General features: G+C 41.3%; 1 protein-coding gene across 1 annotated transcript in view; it reads right to left on the bottom strand.

The window, feature by feature from the left end:
- Positions 1-23,664, bottom strand: part of PGM5 (phosphoglucomutase 5) — a 680,115-nt gene that overhangs the window by 248,831 nt on the left and 407,620 nt on the right. The gene's annotated exons all lie outside the window — the stretch shown is intronic.

Below are 23,664 nucleotides of genomic sequence, written 5' to 3'. Positions count from 1 at the left end.
CTTCTTAATACGGCACAGTCCGCACAGATGTGTACTTCCATAGTTCACATTAACCAACTAAGTAATGCCAGGCTCAAAAAGGCAGTACCTAGCATATAAATAAAACAGAAAAACTCCCAAACTGGAAAAATTAAGTGTAAATTGAGAAACATATGTGCACAAACATATAATTCATATGCATCAGAAATAACATAAGTTGTAATGCCTGTTGCCACTCAGCTCCCACCAGGAAAAAACAACAGACATGACAAATTACCTTACTAAACAGTGACTGCTCACTAGCTTTTTGTATGAAGCCATTTATGTAGCTCAAGTTTATCTTGTGCTTTCTCCCTCTCCAAGGATGCCTTGTGCACTGCCAAACTCCAGAACAAAAAACTGTAACCCCCACCTTCTCACAGCCAGTTATCTAAGTTGAGGAAATGGACATTAATTGAGATCTAGAACCCCTTTTGCCAGTACGTGCTGCTAATCATTCACATACTGCAGATCAAGTAAAAGATTTATTCAAATAAAAAAAATTGGAAAACGCTTCAGTGATGCAAATGTGCACCCATATTTCATGGGGTAATTCTAAAGAAAGGGACCAGGGATAGCTGGTTCATGTTCTAAAACATGCAGAAGGCGGATACACCCATTTCTCTCTCCAGCAAAAGATTATCACCCTTATGCATCAAGCCAAAATCCAGTCGGTGAATACCGATTCCTTATTAGCTCCCGGTATTAAGTAAAAAATACCCAATCCCAATGCATCAACCCAAAAGCAGAAATCGGTATTTAAGGAATCCTTAAATAGCGATTCTTTAAATAGGGATTCCTTAAATACCGATTCCTTAAATAGCGATTGCATTTAAGGAATCCCAAAGTGAGATTCCTTAAATGCAATGCATCAAAGTTAAAAAATTAGCGATTTCGCTAATAAGGGGAGCAAATTACCATGAAGATGAACTGCATGGTAATTTGCAAAAACTTTGAAAAATGCACTTTTGTGCATTTTTCAAAGTGTCATGTTGCGCACACACATGCCCTTAGAGCATGTGTGTGTGCAACATATGTGCACATATCATTTTCAGGGGTGCAACAGGGTGTCCTTTTGACACCCTGGCACCCTTGAAAGTGCTCCAGCTATTAGCGATTCGGTAATACCGAATCGCTAATACAGAATGGCTTTACATTCATTCCTATGGGCCTCCAAGCCCATAGGAATGAATGGGTAGGTATTCCTTATTACCGATTCGGTATTACCGATTCGGTAATAAGGAATGTTAAGGAATCGCTATTTGAATAGCGATTCCTACATGCATAGCCTTTTGCTATTCCTTATTAGCGATTCCTTATTTTTCGCTAATAAGGAATCGCAAATGCTAATGTTGATGCATATGCCCCTTAATAGCTTGTGGCAATAAATGATGCACTTCCATTTCTGTATTACGTAGATGACACTGATGCTGGTGTCATTTTGCACTAACAATTGCATTGCTTGACAAATGCAAAATGAGATATGTCCTGACTACCAGTCCAAAAACATATTTTTCGTACATCGGTTGGCTGAAGCATCAATGGACATTTACAGTGGCATCAGTGCAATATTCATAGGATGGCCCCTTCACACCTGATTAAGTACCTTTGGCACTAGAGAAGGTGAAAGGCAGGATTATGAGCAGGTTCAACTCCAGAAGATGGAAGTGAAGCTATCTAAGTATCTGAAAAGATAGGAGAATTGTCCCACTGTACAGTGGCAAAGGTGCACTAGCAAGTACAAATATGTTTAGGCTCTGGCAGTGTGGAGGACAGTGAGAGAGAAATAGGACTATGGAAGGAGACAAAGGAGGCAAACAAGGATGATGCTGGAAACAACAAAAAAACTAATTCCAGGTAGTCAGGTGAAAAGGAGGAGTCAGCATGGTGCGGGGTGAAGGAGAAGAGGATGATGCAGAAGCACAACTGAGGTGAAGAAGACAATAAGAGGCCAAGAGTGAAACTTGAGATTCGGGAACTGGAGGAGATGGACCAATGAGCAGAGTTGGGATTCATAAGTCAGGGGGATGGATCAAGAGGCAGCCTGCCAGCATCACTGAAGGAAACAGTATAGACTAGAGCCCTGGGAAGCTAGACTGGGACCACACAACAGCTTAGGTGGCCCAGGAATGAAGACGCTGAGTTCTGGGCTCCATTAGGAGCCGCTAACACAGGCAAGTGACAGGGGAAGGGAGGAGGAACCTAAGGCACATTGGGATGTGATTTAAATACTCCAGAGAGCATGTATGGAATGGAGTGAAAGTCATGAAGTAAATGGACATTAGCACAAACGATGGGGTGAAGGGAGAATGAGCACTGGAGATCCTTGCAGCAGAATCACAGAAGGTGTAGGCGTTGGTAATGGTTCTAATAATGATACACCCTGTCCTGAAGAGATTGCTCTTTGTCTCTTTTGCAGAGGGAGCATAAGTGAAGATACTTGTGGGTTAAGATGATGCAAATGGACTGGGGGATTTGGTGACTGGGAAACAAGTAGAATAACAGGACTCTATATACATGGATCAGCGCTGGATATTCAAATATGGAAAAGAGAATCCTGTTATGATCGAACTTGACTATCTTGAGTTCATTCAAAAATAAATAGCCATAAAATTGTATCCTTGCTGGCTTCAGTGGTCATTGGCTCGCACAGGGGCCAATATTACAAAATCACAAAAATAATATTTGATATTGTCCACCCTTGAGTCCTAGAGCTAATGAAAGAAGGTTGTGACTGACATCAAAAGTCACTTTTGGGACTAAACTATATTAGGAGACTCATTTTCTGCAAAATTTCTCAATGCGTCACGAGCCCACAATGCCATTCTCACATGGCAAACTGGCCCAGTGGCGGCTCTTCCTCCATGGTAGAGCAGCATTGCTCCCCCTGCCAGCGGCCTCAAAATGTGGAAAATAAAACGATAATAAAACATAGTTATTATCGTTTTATTTTTCCTATTCTGCTGCGTCTAGTGGGCGGGCCATTGCCGGGGGTGTGGGGGGCATTCACAGGAGGAGGGGTGGCACTGCATGGTTTGTCTCAGGACTGCCAAACCGCCACACGCACTGTCCTCTTCCCAACGCGAGCTGCATTGCCGGGTAGAGAGAATAAATAGCAGGAGTAGGCTCCTGGTCACCTTTGGAGCAGAAAACAAGCCCAGTCAGACCAATCCCAGTGTTTCTCCTATGTTGTTACCAGCATGAGAGAAGTGCTGAGATTGGCTGCAGGGGAGTCTGGGAGCCTCAACAGAAAGGAGAAGAGTGGCTATTGGCGAGGAGAAGAGAAGGTCTTTTTTTAAATTTATTTTTGGGGTCCGTCCATGCTCCCACCTCACACCCCTCCCCCGCCCTCCACTCTGCCGTGAGAGCAGCCGCTACTTAACAGGCCATCAATTTTTGTTGTTTGTAGACAAACAACCAAAGCAGGTCATTGTTCAATCAGTGTCCCTAACATTTTTCATTCCCATCTATGGCACTGACTGGGTCCTAGACAGAAGAAATACAGTGTTAGGCCCCCACCCAAAATAGGTTTGGGGTGGTTGAGGCCATGTAACCAGTGGGTCTCCAGCAGGTAGGCTGCTAAGAGGTATTTTTGATTCCAAAGGAGGTTAAGACTCCATATTCAGAAACAGAGAAGTCCCCCATCTCTAAATGTGTCAGGAAGACAGAGAGCCTGGAGGATGGGACATGCATCTCTTTTGATTAATCTATCTCAGTGCCTATGCAGCCTACCAATGTAAATGACCAAAAGGTTAAATAGATGTCCTTAAAAAAGTGATAGTACAGAGAAATAAGGAGCCACAAATATAGTTGTAATTGTAAATACTTACCTCTTGTCCAAATTTTCTTAGATCGAACACAGGACAATCAACAAAAAATGATTTCAAACTGGATACCACTGCTGGTCAACAGAATCTAAAGCTGCACTGGATGGAACAGATGTTAGTTGGGGTTCAGATTAGGTTTTGCTTATAAAGAAATGTAATCTATTTCTCCAGTGAGAATGATATGGCTATGAAAGCTAGCCAATGATTTGTAGGCAGCTCTCTTGCTGGAACTCCACAAAGCTTTCCTCTTGGCAAGCACAGCACTAACTGTTCTTTCGGGGTGGGAATTGGGAGGGAACACCCTAAAAACTGGAGGGCATGTATGAGAAGGTGGTATAAATGAGGTAAAGTAAGTACCTCATGAAGAAAGAAAATAAAAGTTAGAACTGCAAATGCAGATTTGCATTTAATTTATATATTTCAAATTACACCAGTTACAGTTTCATATGCAGACCTCTACAGCTGTCATAGCTTTCTTTGACTACTCTAGGATTTACCGAAAAAGTAGCAAATTGGCTCCAAACATCAGAGTAACCCTACAGCAAACATGTTCGCATGTTTTGTAAACCTGTGTGAACTAAACCCATTGCATTTACATTTATAATGATAGTTGCGTGACAACAGCTTAAACTGCTGTGGATGAGAAGGTATGTGCATAATATTTCTACCCAAACCTGGGTTGATGCACAGTGAGCACCAAAGATAAAGTGGTGTTAGGTGTGGTTGTTGGTGACTTCGTCTGAGCTGAGGGCCCGATTCACAGAATTAACTTAAGACAAAATCCTAAACTTACTACTTTTGGTATTCACAGAATGCACTTACTACTTTTGGTATTCACAAAATGGATTTACGACTACTAACTTTACGTCCGCACTCCGGCCGGAAATTCCGGCCTGGAGGCGGAGCTTCCGGCCCGGAGGCGGGGCTTCCGGCCCGGAGATGGAGATTTTGGCAGTGGCTAAATCTCCGCCACTGGCCAGAATTTCCGGCCCGAGTGCGGACGTAAAGTTAGTAGTCGTAAATCCATTCTGTGAATACCAAAAGTAGTCAGTGCATTCTGTGAATACCAAAAGTAGTAAGTGCATTCTGTGAACACCAAAAGTAGTAAGTTTAGGATTTTGTCTTAAGTTAATTCTGTGAATCGGGCCCTGAATGTCTGCGCCCTACAGTAAATAAACAGTGGTTGACACGTATTGGCTGTACACAAGGGGCCTGATTCACAAAGGTAAACTTAGACCAAAAGTCGAAGTTTAGACCTGAAGTCGAAGTTTAGACCTAAAGTCTAACTTTACTGCTACTAAAGTTAGACTTTTGGTCTAAGCTTAGACCAAAAGAAAGTCTAGCTCTACTACTACTAAAGTTTGACTTTTGGTCTAAGTTTAGACCAAAAGTCTAACTCAGACCTAAAGTCTAAATTTACTACTACTAAAGTTAGAGTTTTTGTCTAAGTTTAGACCATAAGTCTAACTTAGAACTAAAGTATAACTTTCATAAATTGATGCTGCTATTACACAGAGTTCTCAATACAATTTTACTGGTTTGTCCATCACTTCCATGTACACTTTATGGAACTCTCGGGATCAAAGCCTACGTGTTGGCCAAATTCTACATTCATGTCAACAAAAAGACTATTATATCTGTCATTGTAAAGGCAAATTAGTTTAAATAGAAATGCATTTATAGTTTTCCCCTGTCACTTTTCTTCTATTAAAGTGAAACACTGTGCCCTTTTACCTGTGCAAGCTAAGCTTACACATGCAAATACCATGACTGGCACATATACATTCTTGTTTTATATTTTAAGAAACGTTGATTTCTAAACTGACATGCAACAATACTTCTGAATGCTATGATACTATGTGGAAGTGGGTGTTCCAGGATTGGAATGTCCTCTAAACTTTGTGGCTACCACCAAACCTGTGAATTTGTGGATATTGCCACATTTTTCTTTGCTCATTCCCACCCTGGAAATGGGCAAAACAGTTTCTATGTTGGGAATCTAGAATGAATACCCCCAGAATCGGAGGACTGTAGGGGAATTGTTTTTCCCCTGTAGAAAAAAAGCTGTAAGTGCAAAACATTTTAACATGTTGAACTGCACTCCATTGTTTAGTTATGTATGCAAAACATACCTTCAAACCAGCGATAAAGGCAATTTGCAAAGGTTTTCCAGGAGTACTCCTGGGAGCCTGTGACTGTCTCAGCTACCCAGGCTCACTCTTGTAAACGTACAAGAGTGGATTTTCACATTTCTTTGTGAATTGGTCACATTGTGTTTTCTGTCAACAACAGAAGGTTTAAATGTAGGTTCCAATTTGGAGTGCTATGTCGTTTTTCCTAGAGTCTAATGCTATTTATTTTACAGTCTAGACTTCCAGAAGATCCTATTCAAAGTTTGCTGCATTTTCCCAAACCAAAATGTGCAAGTGTTACGATAAAACACGTTCATCTTGCTTTTTACTCCGAACATAAGATTTCAATGATATAATTTTCTTTACTATAGTCCCCGGCATGAAAAGGTTTATGGGGTAGGATACATTTGCAAGTATAACAAGCATTTGCAATGCAATAGGTCTCGCATTTGCGAGAGTTTAAGCTATTGGCATTGTAAATGCCAATGCCTTTTATTTATGTTTTAAAAACCTACACGTAAATAAAAGGCATTGTCACTTACAATGCCAACAGCTCAAACTCTCGCAAATGCGAGACCTTCAGTGGGCATCGACAGACAGGGAGAGAGCATCAGTAGTTAGAACTTGGAAACACCTCATTTAAATATTGACTGTAATGCAGGCCCCGAGTACCCAGTTACACTACGGATTTATATACAGAGCTAGGGCGCCGCTTTCAAGCATACTAATTTATTACAAACTATGCACGTATTTTTATTCTTTTTGTAACACACCTGTATGATTTTAATCAAACAAGAATAAACATTAATGTTAAACAAATGAAACATTATTAAAAGAACGAAGATAGGGTGGCGGAGGTCACCAAGATTTGGCAATTTGAGTTTAGGAAATGTGGAAAGGGGTGCATGAGGATTTCATAATCAGAAGGAGCCAGTGAGGTGAGTTTGTGGAGGAAGGTTTATTTCTAGAGGCCTGACTCACAAAGATATCTGAGTGCAATCAATGACACCTAGGTGCGCTAGTAATGTCTTAAAAGGGGGCATTAGTTGTTGAAGACTGCCCAGCTTGCAAGTTTTTGAGCAATCACAAACATTTTGAGGAGGGGTTTCACCATGAACACGTCATGCAGTTATTTCTGTCCGTTTTCTGGGTAGGAGTGGGTGCTTTAGATTGGATGGCGGTACAGACTGGACCTCTCCACTGGGAAAATTAGTGTCCCTGTCCAGAAATAAAAACATTCTACATTGCAAATGCAATTTAGCTTCACATTCTGCTCGCACAAACGCACGCCATGCATGTCAGTGTTCACAAATAAATATGCACCATACAGGAACTTTGTACCAGTCTCAGCCTCCCACTGCTACTACACAAATAGTTATCGAATTTGTGAAAGGCATGATGTAAGCACACATGAGTAAAATTGTGGTTTTCCTGTGGTACTTTTGTGAATTGGACCAAGGTACATTAAGCAAGATTCACAAAAGTGCAAAGATTGCATGTGAGCATGACACAACAGTTCACACAATATGTATACATATAGGGCTAGGGAAATGGACATAGGTCACTATTCATATTACACATATGTGCACACGTATGATCAGATACTCTACTCGTTAGTCGCAGATCACAAAAAACATACCCGATACCCAAAGTTGTAATTTTGTAATTCATGTTTAAGTAACCCGGTGTTTTTGTGAAACAGCACTGAGCACTCATATGTTGAATGTTGTAAACATAGTAATATACACAATATCGTTAGTTGTTCATTAGATATTCATCCCCTTGCACAAGATAAACTTGATACGTCCAATCTCTCTGACAGCAAACATGTCACTTCCGCAGGAGTCAACCAGTGTCAGCACGCGGGTCCAATCGATGACTCCAGGCACTGGTCTGCAAACTTCTCTTGCTTTATAAGATTGAACTCAGCGGGCCATGACACTGCCAGCAACGGTATAAACGTGCTTCCAGTATGGGTTTACCGGTTATATGCTGGCTGGGGTCTGGGCAGCTCCTATCACTCCCAAAAAGGCTCCATAAACGAACAAGTGCAACAGTAGGAACACACGGCAGCTCACATTTCTGCACGTGTTCTCCACAAATGATAGAAAATAGGTTAATCTGTTCTCAATTGGCGCTGACCCCATAGGTGCTCTCAGGTACAACCACTTTTACAGCACTTTAAACTGTTTTATGCCCAGCTTTAGAAAAAGCTGAGCGGCAGACAAAGCCTGCTTTGTGTTTGCCCAACAAAGCATGAAAGAAGGGTGACAAAAAGGGGCGGGCTGGATTTGTGCAGACAAAGGAAGGGGAGGTGACCCTCCGCAATGGAAATGCAGTTCAGTGGGCCTGAATTGATATGCTCATCCTTAAACCCCCAGGGCCGGGAGATCACAGGGCCGAAAGTCCATCAAAGAGCGCTGCCCGCATTGATCCGCTGCGGAGCGGAAGGTTGCTGGGGGTCCGCAGTGCTGAAGAAGGCGTCTGCATCTGGGGATAAAAAATGGCTTTTCTCCACTTAAATCACGAGTCGCCAACTGTGAGAAAGTGGCCTTTCGGGGGAGCTGTGGTGAACAGCTAATCTGACCGATCCGAGTGCAGGTCACTGAAAGTGACACGGTGAGAAACGGGCACTAATTCTAGGCCCACCTGCGCGTGCATCTCCAAGTGACCGCATTAGAATATGGCTAACGCCTCCGGGCAGGTCAAGGCGTACTACAGGCTACAGCTGGTAAACTTAAATCAAGAAAAACAAGCGTTGGCCGCGCGCGAGCGGCTGGAGACGCAATATGTGGTGGGGGAGAAGCGGGAGTTGTGTGTGCGCGTGCATCATCGTGATCGCGATCGCTCTGAAAGCGAAAGTGATCGCGATGACACACGAGTTTTCAAAGTGCTGCTGGCGGCCGGCTGCGCGCGTGCACGATCGCGTGAACGCAAGGGTTAGGCCAGCCAGCAGCACTTTGAAATTCCCACATACAAAATGTCTCTTCGAGCCAGCGCAAGTGCTGGGCTCAGCGAGACCTAAAAATAGTGAAGAATCAGTTAACTGCAGTCCCAGCTAAAAATACAGAGTAAAAGAAAGGCAGGACACTGCTTAGAATAGGAAATCACAGGAAATACGTTTTCTTGTCATTGTGACATTCTGACTTATGTAAATTGTCAAATCTTTGCCTGTAGAGTTTTGCATTATGATTTCTTATTTTTTTGCAGATTATAAATGAATATAAAAAAAAGTATCACTACCTAATGCAAGTAAAATTGGTTACTGCAGAAAGTAAATAATATCTTTGTTGTAATCATGATGATTTTACAACTAAGTACTTTGGTCTCTAACATTGTCACTATACACAGTTTCCTCTAGTTTGTGGGGCTCTCACCATGTTGTCCCTATGCTGTGTGGTGTTGTTTTGCATCTCTTACTGTTTGAATTCTGGGTGACAAAGTGGTGAATGCTGTCCACTGCCTGAGGTTCCTGTGCTTTCGGCTACAGGTGTTCCATCAAGTCCCAAAGAGGGATGATGGTCTAGGTTTTGTGCGGTTCAGACATAACCTGACCAAGGTCTGAACGATTATCACCACAACAAGTTTCTCACACAGCGGCTGGCACAATTCCTCCCACGAATATTAGTAACATCCGTAGTGAGATCTTCATATTAGTTGCCCGCTACCACAGAATACTATCTTCATATCTGTATTCTTGTGCTGCAACGGCTAGTCCTTGCTTTTGCAATTTGGTTTGTTTAAGAACCACATTTCCTTCTCACATCTTTTCCCTTTGCTCTGCAAGAGGTCCATGTACAACAATGCATGTTACTTGGGTGTAAGGAAGGCCTCTATTGCCATATTCTATTATCTGCACCCTAACATACTGACATATTGTTAAGAGTGATGCATGATTATGACCTATGCTGTATTCGTTCAGTTTAAAATATTTATTTCAGAAATTTTATTCCAAAAAACAACAATGGATATAATACAATACAATATAAACATTAAATACAAGACAAGTTCACTGAGTACAGCTGGTGTCTTGTAGGACCAATAGTAGATGTGTAGACCGTATCATAGTTCTTACGGTTGCAGTGCAGTCCAGTCAATGCCTAATGTGGAACTAAGGATCTAAAAATTTGTATGCATATAGCAAGATTAAAAACAGTAACAAACAAGCTAAAATGCTGGATCAATAAAATTAAGAGAAAGGAAATATTTTGAAAAAGAATAGTAATAATATGGGGTTTAAATACACCGAATATAGTTGGATTAAAAATTTAAATGTTGGATGGAATTAGTCTGGATTGATTTAATGTGTATTTAAGACCTAGACCTAGAAATTCAGAATCAGAAACTTTATCTACGCTGTGGTGCTTTATCAGCTCAATCAAGTGGAAATGTATGATTATTATCGGGGAAGACATGAATGTCTCTATTGAGCTCTTATATGGTCTTGATTTGGTCACAGTAGAAGGAGACGAGAGTTGGGGTATTCCATCCCTTAGTACTGATTTGTTTGTTTCATGTTCAACAGCAGCCTTCCAATTAGCACTCTATGTCACATCAAATGGACTCGTGTATGCAACAGTAGGTCCATTTCTGACAAAGATGGTTGGCCAACATTCAGGAGAGGGCCAACTAGATCCAGGATTCACTACCTTATGATCTCTGTCTCAATGTGGGATGAACGTATAGAGTTTGAACCAACTGACTAGGTAGATACCGCCAAACTCAGAATAGGGCCCTTAGTGAAACAGTAAGGACTGCTGACTTGCGATTGACCTCCCAGGGGGCAATCAATGACTGATTCTGGCTGGATATCTTGCAAAGTCGACTGCTGAGGCAAGGCATTCAGAAAAGCACTTTGCACATTATAGGGAGACACAGAAGCTATTGCCACTGGTGCCTCAACTGGCTTGGGCAATTTAACCTTGCTCTTGATAGCTTTTCTGGAGCACCACTCATTACGTTCATATTCAGTCAGTCAATCTTGTCCATCCAGGTGGAAATGCATTTCAAAAGAATTCTGAGTGGGAACATTGTCCTGCCGCTGTTTAAAATAATTGTTTCGAGCCACTGTCAAATTCGAGGTCATGGGGCCATTAAAAAAATGTCCTGGTCTATAAAAGTAACCTGAAGGAAGGGCTTTAATACCATTCGATGGGGAGAGTATCTTGTGTAAGTGCTTTAACGGTAACTCACTGATCTCTGGTCCTTAGAATGTATGTCTATCCATGGAGCCCTCCTTAAATACAACACTTCCTGTGATAGATCCTTTGCCCATCCTGAATTTATATTAAGCCAATGGGTTGATTTGTTTTTTAAGGTCAGTGAATCTTCACTGGACTGTGGTGGTAGAAGTGGGATGTCTTTTAAAACGATTAAGTAGGGCGTACATTCCGGGGAAAGCTGTGGATAACGATTGATCGACCTTCCAGTTTGGCTTACTGGGTTAACCTTACTATGCGACCATGGATTTGCACATCCTGACTGGTCATTTTTGCTTGGTCATGAGCAACTTCTGGAGTACAACATGATTGGTGATGAAGCAGAGTGGAATCACTTAGCTGAGGCACTGAGTCTTTTGATTGCACTACATCTAAAGCTGAAGGTGACAAGCTACCCACCATGGATGGCAACTGATTTTTGATAACGCCCTCTAATTTTTTCTCAATCAAATCCAGTCGGCAAAGGAAGGGAGCAAGTTCAGCTTTTAAAATATGCCCTCATTTTTGCAGGCAGAATTCATAGTGCTAACCATGCTGTCAGAACTGTGAGAAGAGGAAAACACTTATTTTTCTGGTAGGAAGGAGAAATTGGGCACAACATCACACTAGACAGACCTCTCATGAGAGAGATTATGTTGAGTGGCTAGTGTAGGTTTGGCAACTGTTTTTATGGTTGACGTCGAACGAGTTGTCCACTTAGAATTTCGTTTTTGATTAACGGAGGGGCTATTAATTGTGGGTGAAGTACTAGGGGGGGTGGTGGATATAAGAGCAGAGCCAAGAGAATGGCTGGAGTCAGTGCTTGTTGTTGCTTTGTCTGTCAACAATGGCTGGGGTGGCTGGTTGGTAGGGGTTGCGCTCAAGGATGGCTTCCTCTTAGAGAGTGCTGATTGATGGGCAGCTTCCCCTTCTAATGCTTTCTTTCTCCCTATCCTTTTGGACTAATGGAATCAAGGGGGGAGCCCGGGGTATGACGGACCAGGGCATCCTGCTACCTGCTGTTAGCACTTCTAGTGTTTCTAGTGTGTGTGCGCTAGTACTTCTAGTGGGTGTGCATCTTGCTGGGGAATTGAGTCTCACCCCAACCAAAAACTAAGGGGTAATGTCAGTATTGATGGCAAATGGGCAAGGAAACCGCCCATAAAAACACCAAATGTAATCCAGTGTAATCCAAAAAAAACAGATAAAACAAATAGCGTTCAGGCAGGATCCAACCAAAACCAGTCCCCAGTCATTTACCTCCTCCCCTGGTCAATGACAATGTACTTTGTCTATTTTTTTTAAAAAATGGCACCTCTCTCTTTCTCTGCTATGTAGAATTAACCTTTTCAATCTGACTATTCATGTCAGTTTACATCGCACATAGGTTTTCTATGTTGCTTCTTTCATCTATAATTGGGATTGTCTGAAATATTAATTCACCTGTAATTGAGAATATATGAAGTAATCCCCTCCTAAGCCTTTCTGCAAAACTATTTTTTTATTGCTTTATTTAGTTACAACAACATAACATTTTGAAATGACAAGGGAAATATGTAGCACGAGCACATCAAACTATATCCGGTTAAGAACCTACCTAGAATCTAGGGGGACTACTACACATAGGTCTGCAAAAAAGTGGGTGTTTATCCAGTTTGTTTCTACTATGACTGCCTTTGAAATCCGGAGCTTGGGCATTACTGCTAGGGCCTAAATTGGCTATATTTAAACATTTCTAACCCTTAAGTTGAATACTGCTGCCATTTTGATTAGAGTCTGGCCAAATGTTATTGAGGGGTTACATTTTTTGGGATAGTTCCAATGTACACTTCAATAGAATAGCATGTATTTTCTAGATATCTTTCACAGTGGTGTTGAGAGTGGACCGGCTAGTATCATTCTCAGGCCTGTAAAGCATTTCAAAGAAAGCCTTTTGGAAAGTATATACAATCCATCAGGCAACAGGTTTCTACAATTCATAGAACTGTCAACCACATTTTGTATTTCTTGCTCTCAATGCATGCACAAAATCCAGATTCACTGTAATGTTTAAACTTCATGTCACAAGTGCTGAAAAATCTCAACTGGATCTCTGACAAATCGAGAAGTTTTAAGGTAATAAAAACAATAATAATACATTTCTTTTATGTGGTGCTTCATAACACACTTTTGCCATTTATAAGCACTGCAAAATAACATGTTGCAGTTACTTATATCAAAAAACAACAAAGTCCGTGTGGTTTAGGCACAACCTCTTAGGGTCACAGGAGCACGAGTCTGCTGACTTAGAACAACACTTTATGTTGTTTAAGGAGAACTAAACCAAAATAGGTTTCGTATAAAGCCCTCACTCACCAACCTGGCTGGTGACATGCTTCATCATCGGGCTCCACCGGGTATGGCCGAATGCCATCCCAGTGTGCTGCAACGCCAGGTTACTGCGGAGCGGGGTTTGTGTGAGGTGACAGTGAATTTAAAAATTTCCAATTGAGTCAAAAAAGCAGTTTTATTTGTTTTGCTAATTGGAAAGATTAAAACAAAGAGTGAGGGTCAAAAATTAGAAGACCAGATTCACTCTGTTCACTCTGTTGTTCTGAGTCAGCAGACTCGTGCTCCTGTGACCCTAAGAGGTTGTGCCTAAACCACACGGACTTTGTTGTTTTTTGAGATTTTCCCTTGAGGGGAGTAGTCGTGTTGTGTTCCCTTCCTCTCTCGTTGTTTTTGTGCAGTTACTTATATGCAATGTAATAGTATTCAGTTCACCAACCTACGAAGTATAGAAGGCTGAGGTGTCCTTGGCAGGATCCAGTCCTGTAACCTCAATATCAAAGCAGCATTTAACTCACTTAGCCATTTTGTCTGGTACAATCTGCACTTATATTTTGATATGCCTTTCTAAATGATGCACAGAGTTGTTTTGGCAGCTGATTTGATATTACAACATTACCAAAATATCCTTAATTTCTCTTACATTCTAAAGGGACTTTTCAACTGGAGCTTAAAAACCTTGTTGGCTTGCCATTTTTGTAGGGGTACAAGCAGTTGATCATAGCCACATGTTTGCAACCTAATGTACACTGGAAAAATTCTTGTCCCAAATTGTTTATGTCTGAAAAAGACAATTAAGCATGACTTTATAAATGCAGCCGTTTAAATGTGCTGGAAGTAGATTTGAAAGTTCCATCTTAATTCTAAGGCTAAAATTTATTGCAATAATTATTGCTAGGAAGATCCTAGAACGTGAATGGATGAGGGTTGCAAGGTCAAAATATGAAAGATTGTCCTTGTTCTTTATTTTGTGTTTTTTATACTTTACAGATCAGTTTTAGTACTCAAAAACAAAGCTCTCTTTGGCAAAATTACTTGGGAGCCAGCGTCATTTTTTGGGGGATAGAAATCTAATAACTAGGGTGGGAGGAACTCACAGAGTTCTAGTCCACGGAATTCCATTGAGTTATGAAAATACTCTGTGAGATTCCGTGGAGATCCGCCTTTGGCGGAATGCCGCCCGGTCCAAGGTGAGAAGTGTTTAGGGTGGACCGTAGGAAGAGCAGCACTTGTGTTTAATGAACAGGAGTGCCGTTCGCAGTAAATTAAATGTGTATTGTGCACTGAATGTGTACTGGAACTCAGCTCATGCCATACTTGGCCCCTCTCAAGCAGGCCCGTTCAACACTTTGTAAAGTCCACACTCAGGACATGCCCCCCGTATATGACATTGCCAACACGTATTTAGGCTTATGATGGCGTATCTGACATTGAGTAAGGAGGCTTGAGTGAGGAGCAGGCAAATGAGTTGAGCAGGAAGCAAGCCACACACTCTTACACTGGCACACAATCCGCATCCGAGACAGCAGCACGTCATCGTCCCCGGGAAGGCACACTATGCACCTCAAGCTCAGGCTTCTGTTAGGAGTCGTGGGCATTGTGCTCTCTGTCTATGCATACCACATGGAAACCTCGAAGGAGAGTGACGAGAGCTCCAGGGCAATGTGTGACATCAACCCTTTCATCAGCTGTTCTAAGGTTTTCTGGTCCAGGTAAAAGCACATGCTTCCTCCCTCATTCGTCAATTCATCCTACAGCGTAATGCTAAGGCAAGTGAATTTACGCAACAGGAGTTGGACCAAATTATGAGGTAGGGTTGACTGAATTATGCATCAAGAAAAGGCAAATTAACGTATCCCTGACTGCACTCGAGCCAAGCGCGTCATGTCTATGTGGTGCACATACCGGTATTAGACAGTTTGTAAACCACCTCCCCTTCCCGCAAAACCTCTATCAATACCCCTACCTGCAGGCTCCTCACTATTCCTGCCTACTGATGTGGGTCCGGGCCCCAGGCTACTCTTCGCGGGTTGGGGTCTCACTGCTGACAGTATCACTATACTTTAAGTTGTGTAAGGTGCTGGGTTCGTCCTTTAGGACTTCGATCTTCAGGGATAATGGAAAACAGCTGGGAGTAGGGCAGCTTCCGGTCCCCGAAGGGGGGCATGTGTGACCTGATCCTGTATCGTTTTCCTTCCTTCCCCTCAGTGCACGCTCTGCAAAACCTCACCCCTCCAGTCATTACAGCCTCCAAGACCAAGGTACAGAGAATGTCCCTCACCTCTCAAAAAAAAATCCTGACCCCCACACAGACAGCGACTGGCTTCAAACAAAGTTCAAATCACAACACATGATTTGAATTCAACGCACGTTACATGCTTTGAGCGCTGAGCGCGCTGGTAAACTCCTCTCTGCCAGCGGTGGACGGAGTTTATGCCAAACTCCACGCTCCAAGAGCGGAGGTGGCAAATCTCTGCAAACTCCGCCAGCGGAGCGGAGTTAACCACCCACCCCTAGTAATAACATGTTTTTGATACAAGAAACGTTCGTGATGTTTTAAGCAGTCAGTTTCTTTATTTATTTCATCTCAGTTATTATTCATTACATATCCTCATTTATGTAAAATTGTAAGAGTAAAATAAATAATGGAAATGATATACCAGATGATGGTGGAGGAACTTCTTTTTATATGTAATACATATACAACTGGGTGTCTGGCTGAAAGTCAAGTGTAAAAACTTTGAATGATAGCTCAATATTTAAAACAGGTATTGGCAAAGCCAATAGGTCTCACATTTCTAATGCGAGTGCAGTGTTGGCTTTGTCAATGTTTGTCTGTAAAGTATTGTTTAATAAAGGTCAAAGAAAAAATATTTCAAAATACTGGTGGAAAAGAAAACACATAACATAAGGTATAGCAAAACTGTACATTGAATTCAATATTTTCTCTCTTTATATGGCATGGTTTATATTTCAAATAATTTTTACTTAGGAGACTCTGAACAAGAGTTCAAAAGAACAAGGGAATGTCAGAATGTAAGTGAAAATGTTTACTTCGCATGGGATTCGACCATTTGACCTCTATAACAGCCCAGGCAGGAGATTTATGGTTCTCCAGGAGAAGAGTAAATCGAAGTACATCTTCTGCCTCAGATGCCAGCTCAGTCAGTGCAGCAGATGGCCCTTCCTTAAAAGCCATAAAAGCCTTTCTGTGTCATAGCTTGTACTTTTATATAAAGTGTCTTAGAGATAAAACAAAAAGAACTCTGAAATCCATTTGAGGAGGGTAGGGTGTAGCACATGAAGATGAGAGGTAGAAAACACATGCACTCTCATGGAGTGCTGAATGAAAAAGGAAAAACATAGTTCCTTTGAATGTGTAGAGTGGAAGGTTACAAGTCAGCCAATCAAAAAGGATCATAAAGTGGCACTGCTCCAGGGGAGGGACAAATACTAGCCACTGAATAAGAGGTAAATGAATAAAAGTGACAATATAGCCAACCATTGTGAGAAATGGGTGGGCTGTAAGTCGACTGCAAGGTAACAGTACGTCTTTTGCACCAGACAACTTGTGATGTCTAGTAGGCGAGCCCTATAAAAGAAGGTTACTATCACAGTATAGAAAGAAGGTTTATGGGACATCCCCTGGAATCAATATATCCAAAATAGTGCAGATGGCTCTGACTGCCTGCACTTGTTGCGGTGCATAGGGAAATGGTAGAATGTGTATATCAAAGCTGTACTCTGAACGTTTGTGTGGTATTTCAACTATGAGCTTGAAAGCGAAGGTGTAAGCACAAAAAGATATTTTCAAACTGCCTGACATTTTTTGTGAAGGATGTATGGTCTGGTTTAAGTGAAGGTAGAAAATTATATTTATAATTAAGGCTTCCTGTTTTCCGTTATTTCTGAATTTTACAGATAAATACAGACAGAAAACGATTTATTTTTAAATGTGCATAAAAGCAGAAATTAGGTTGTTTTTGAGTTATTCTAAATGCTGTTAGTCATGATTACCAGGCCAATACCTGAGCGGATTGATAGGTAATAGGGTTAAAACAGAAAGAAATTTTAGTAATGAGGCATAAGAAGCAGAAGATGTGCACAATGTTGATACTAAAATGTGCATGTTTTCATGTAAGTGCATTGATTTTTCATCTGTGGATGTTCACATCATTGAAACCTGTCGGTGATTAAAATGAGTTTATTGATTAAATGTGGAAATATACTAGATCCAGCTTAATTCTTTCACAAAACCCTAAATAAATATGGATAGATACGGATAAAATCAGCAAAAACTAAAAATATGGATAAATACAGACCGAAATGTCAAAAAAATAAATACCATAAAACTGGAAGCTCTATTTATAATATAGCCTTGTATCCCACTGCAGAGGGATACACTGGTTGTTAAATGTCCTGAAAAAAAGCTACGGGCCTGAACCACAGGTGATGGTCATTAAGAGGGGAGGACCTTTTCACAACTGGTTTAGCTTGAGGCACAAGGGCTATAAGGCTATTAAACATTCCACCCACTGAGGGTAGAAATTGTTAAACTAAAAAGAGAGAAGGTCTATATTAGTCCGGAGCCATGCATTGTCTTCAATGGAGCTCTCAGCCTTCCAAAGTTCTTATATGGAAGTAGTCCATTTGTAGCAAACAAAGAATGATTCTTATTGTAGCAGCAGCAGAATAGGATCTGGAACTGAGGACCAAAAATAAATACACACAGTCAAGGATAAAACATCATTGATGAAATAGAGAAATAAGCTCAGCAAATAAGATACTATGTCCATTCCTAAAAACATAAGTGCAAACTTGGAGATCGTAAGTTTAGTGTCAAGGAATCCAACCCTTGGAACTTGTTACCACTTGACGTGAACTACTTCTGAGACTCAAACAGTTAAAGAAATCGGTGAAATCCAGACTCTGCAAAATTATGTTGTATTATTAATTCTCCTCTGTATTTGCCTTTAGGGCTACTCTGATACATACACTATATAAATAATATGAACCATGCCATAGGGAGACTGAATTTGAGCTGGAGATCTCTGCATGGGAAAGTATAGGAACAATTAAAACATTTATTAATCTCGAATAAAAAGAATTGTAAGTATGCTATGATAAATATTATTGTACATTTATTTTATATATTTATTTTAAATATAGAACTATTTTATAATATAGCACTATTAGCTTAATTTTGAATTTGATATTAAACTAATCTAAATATAATAAATTAAATTAAAATTGTTTTTCAGAAGTTTAAACTAAACAATAAATTCCCACCTAAAGACAAAACATATTAATAATTATTACAAGTGATGTATAGAATGTATTAAAAGAAGTTCAATTACATTTTAATGAAATGTATTTTTACCATAGTATTTAAATACAAAAAAGTTGTTGAAATATGTTATAACTTCATTAAAAGGATATACTATTTTTTCAAATAATTTTCAGTATTGAAATATATCTATTTATATTTTTAACTATTTTAACTTTTTTAATTTATTTTAACATTACTTCCTATAGTTTGAGTTCTTATCTCCATTATTTTATATGGAAGGGCGTTGCCATACCAAGGGGTTGGCCGTGTGTGGTGCTAGACAGTGGCGACCGGTGCAGGTAAGCGTTTTTAGTCTCCACCCCCCTTTTCATGGGGGAGACATCTAAGTTACACTTTTTGTGTTCCTTTACACTCAGATTTTTTGACTAGCTGAAAGTAGTAAAGTTACTCAAAAGTGTAAGAGCAAATTACATACGTAGATGTACTCACAAGTGTAATTCACGTTCCTCAATAGTGCCGAATGAGGCCAGGCAATGCTTCTCTTTAAAAAAAAAAATGCTTTATTAGTCTCTTACACCTCAATACTGTTCATATATAGCAGAGTTCAGCAATCATTAAATTATGCTTCTGTAATATGATTGACCCTGGTGGGAGATACAACCTAGGCTATTTGAGTGGGACAATTTTAGTCCAAAAAGTCCTGAACGGTTTCTGGGGTTCTTCCCTTGGGAGTGAAGAACACTGATTGTCCATGGGAAGGCCATTCTGACCTGAGCCAATGCTTTCACCTTTTCTATCCCTTGTTGAATGTTTTTTCTTTCCTCTCTCCTCCCCTTTGTACGATAGAGTCCCTGGTGACACTGTACCTTATCTGTTTTAACTTAGGCAGAGCCGGGTACACTGGTGTTATCCGCCACAGGTCAGTAGCTGCTTGGCGTGGTGTGCACCAAGCATGGACCACCGAATAAGGATGGCACTCACTGTCCTTGTCCTGGCATTGCCAACACTGCTGCGGCCTGCAACTACTGGACCTGGGTGCACTGGCTCAGATCACTGGCCTCGCAAGGGGAGTTGGCTTGGAAGCTAGAAAGTTTCTTGGTCACCACTGGTGTGAAGACCCCCTCTTCCTGGAAAATAAATCTTGGTACACTATCTGGAAGTTTCTGTTCCATCTTCATATTAAAGTTTCATACAGCATAGCAATATTTCAAATGTCAGCTCTGAGACCGGTTCTAGGCACTTCCTGTGTTTTGCTTATTCCACAAAGGCTGGTAAAGCCATTGTCTTTATTGTCAGGTGCTAGCAGAAAGGTGGGGTGCAGGGTGCTACCTCCATGGGAGGCAGAAAGCAAGGGTACAAAAGAGAGGTAGTCTCCCCCACTTAACTACTTGTTAACCTGTGGGGGTTGCCCCCACTTTCAGTGAATAATGTGCCAGCTTCAAGGGGGGCTGCTATCTCCTCCACATCTAAAAGTCTAAATCACTGAAAAGGAACCCTGGAATGTCCTGGATGGCTCTCTCCAATCTTTCATATTAGGTACCATTTGGATGTATGATAAAAATGATGGATTCCATTATGGGTATGGCCACATAGGTCACACATACTCCACATACATCCTCCATAGACAGCAGTAAGGTATACACTTGAAACATCCTAGTCCCTCGTGGATGGTTAAAGAAATCAATTGCCCAGAACAGATTGATTTCAAAGTACAGGATGGCCAGTCAAGTAAAAAGGTAAAGGGTCTGTCCTGCCACTTCAGTCTTCGGGATGCCACCACTATCAGTCCTTCGCCGTTCGGTGAGAGGTGATAGTCAAGCTAAATAAGAAGGGTGCACATGCTGAGCCCTTCCAGACCACAGAGGCCTGCTCTGGGTTGCAGTCTGTCACTGAAAAGCCTTCAGCCCACTCACATTGTTGTCATGCGTGCTCTGTTGAGGGTCACAAATCTGCAAAACTTGCAAGGATGAACTGAAGGCAGGGCACGCGTTCTCCAGAGAAACGGAGAAGGCTTTTCTCCAACCCAACAAGTTCCTATGTAGAGTCAGGATAATAATTGAGCCTAGATTCATACACAAAGGAGTTAGAATAGAAGAGGCATAGAATATAGCCATAAGCAGAGATGGTAGATATTCAGTCACGAATAAAGCAAAAGTTCAAATACCAGCAGAGCAAACAACCCAAGTGTGGTGGTCCCTTTAGATCAACATGCCAAGAAGTAGAAACCAACTAGACCTGGGACAACATTAAAGAGACAGCTCATCATGCCCAGATGTATGGTGTTCATACTGGGTTGAGAATATGAACACAAGCATCTCAGCATCATAAACACAAACATGCAGGTGCAGTTTGAGTAGCCTTCATCCTCTTGGGCTGAGAGAGGTTGAAGCTTACCTTGGGGGGACCTTCCTCTGGTTATACTGACACCATTTGGCAAGCATAGGACATAAGTGACTTTCCTGCTCCCCCAAAAACAATCATGCAATTGCACAGCAAAACCATGTATGACATCCAGCGTCCTAGCAGCACATGTTGAATGGCGAGGAGCCATCTAGAATACAGGGGGCCCGATTCACAGAACTAATTTAAGACAAAATCCTAAACTTACTACCATTTCCGTATTCACAGAAGACACTTACTCATTTCGGTATTCACAGAAGTTAGTAGTCCTAACTTTAGGACTCCTAAATGCCTTCTGTGAATACCGAAAGTCTTAAAATTAGGATTCTTCTCAATTTAGTGGTAGTAAAGTTAGGACTCCTAACTTTAGGACTCCTAAATGCCTTCTGTGAATACCGAAAGTCTTAAAATTAGGATTATTCTCAATTTAGTGGTAGTAAAGTTAGGACTCCTAACTTTACTACAACTAAACTGAGAAAAATCCTAATTTTAAGGCTTTCGGTGGTCACAGAAGGCATTTAGGAGTCCTAAAGTTAGGAGTCCTAACTTTACTACCACTAAATTGAGAAAAATCCTAATTTTAAGACTTTCGGTATTCACAGAAGGCATTTAGGAGTCCTAAAGTTAGGACTCCTAACTTCTGAGAATACCGAAATGAGTAAGTGCCTTCTGTGAATACCAAAATGAGTAAGTGCCTTCTGTGAATTCCAAAATGGTAGTAAGTTTAGGATTTTGTCTTAAGTTAGTTCTGTGAATGGGGCCCAGGGTTCTGATTGTCGGCCTTCAGGCTTCTCAGCTGGGAAAAAAGCCAAATATCAAGACTGACGGGAGATTTGTTTGAATGTTATAACCAACACAGTTTTGCTTTTCGTTTTGCTCTTTTCTTTCTTGCTGCACCATATTTGAATTATTTTTTAATTAATTAAAATATGTGGGACCATGGGAAATTCCGCCATCAGCCACGTGCGCCTAAAGCATTCATCCACTCATGATCTTGCCGCTGTCTTCTGAATGGTGGAATGGAAAATCATGTTTTTAAGCGTTAAGGTTTAAGACAGCAAACTAAAGAAGGTAATGCCAAAAACGTTTCTCTCCCTACAAACGCTTTAAAGCAGCTGTTCAGCTCTGTGAAATGATTGCCAGAAAAGCAAATCTGAGGAGCCGAGCGTGCGAGAGCGTCTCGAAGCCTTCTGCCCTTATAAAGCAAAAGGAGAGCTTTATTTAAGAGCGTGCGCCACGAAACACGCCTGCTATGAAAGAGAGCTGCACGCTAGTGAAAGGCCCCACAGCCGGTTTACATTAGCGGACAGTGCAAATGTGCCTTTGAAATGCTAAAGAGCCGCTGTGTCCTCTGCTCATCATAACACAGCTGCAAAATCATATAAAATGTGATCATTTGAAGAAATAACAAAACAGCTGAGACGCTTGATCGTGGCCAACTGGAGATGGTTTTACCGCGCATCTTGATGTCACTGACGTCTTCGTTGTCCGTTGTTACATCATCTAATTAATATTTAGTTTGTTTAGTATTTAATTATGTTGCCCTGCCACACTTTTGCTGCTGTTTGTAAGATGAATGCTGAGACAAAATGAAGACACTCAGGGCCTAATTCACAAAGGTAACATTTTTGGCACTCTCAACTACGAGATACATTTTACTAATAGTAATTTTACGACTTTAGAGTCTTTATAAGTAAAATTAATCTCGTAGTTTGTGAAAGCCAAAAAAGAGTAAACTTACACAAAAGTGAAAGATTACCTTTGTAAATCAGTTGGTATTTCATATATTTATTTAATAGCTCTTTTATGTGCTCCATGCCACATTACTTCCACCTCGGATGAACATAGTTGCATACCAAGCAGTTGTATAGCCAGGCCGTCTTCCGCCCTAGTCAAAACAAGGAAAATAGGTCTCCTGACGACTGGCTGAATAGTGTGTACTTGAAATTCTTCAGGTATCAATACTGTAGTTACATCAGATTGGTCGCACACTGCTACACCTACCAGTCGTGTTCCCCCAATGAAAATGGTCCCTGAAGGTCAGCGTCGGCGGATACACCTATGCTCAAGAGTGCGTGCAAGTATGCGTGGCGTGTGCCATCCCTGGACACGTGTTTCGAGGTAGTTGCCTCTCGTCAGCAGGGAGTAGGAAAATGAGAGTGGGGTTGCTGTGTAAGCTGCTAAAAACATAATCAGGTCTAGTACCTCTCTTAGCGCGCAGGTGCGTAACCATGAGTCCGTCGACTCCACCGGCTCAAGGGAGCCTGAATATAAAGTTACATCAGATTGGTCGCACACTGCTACACCTACCAGTCGTGTTCCCCCAATGAAAATGGTCCCTGAAGGTCAGCGTCGGCGGATACACCTATGCTCAAGAGTGCGTGCAAGTATGCGGTCTAGTACCTGGTAGGTGTAGCAGTGTGCGACCAATCTGATGTATCAATACTGTAGTGTCCCGTGGAACACGTTCT

This window comes from Triturus cristatus, chromosome 2_1 (genome assembly GCF_964204655.1).
Source record: "Triturus cristatus chromosome 2_1, aTriCri1.1, whole genome shotgun sequence".
Lineage (NCBI taxonomy): Eukaryota > Metazoa > Chordata > Amphibia > Caudata > Salamandridae > Triturus > Triturus cristatus.
Note: the sequence above shows the minus strand (reverse complement) of the source record. Positions and strands in the feature narration are given on the sequence as shown.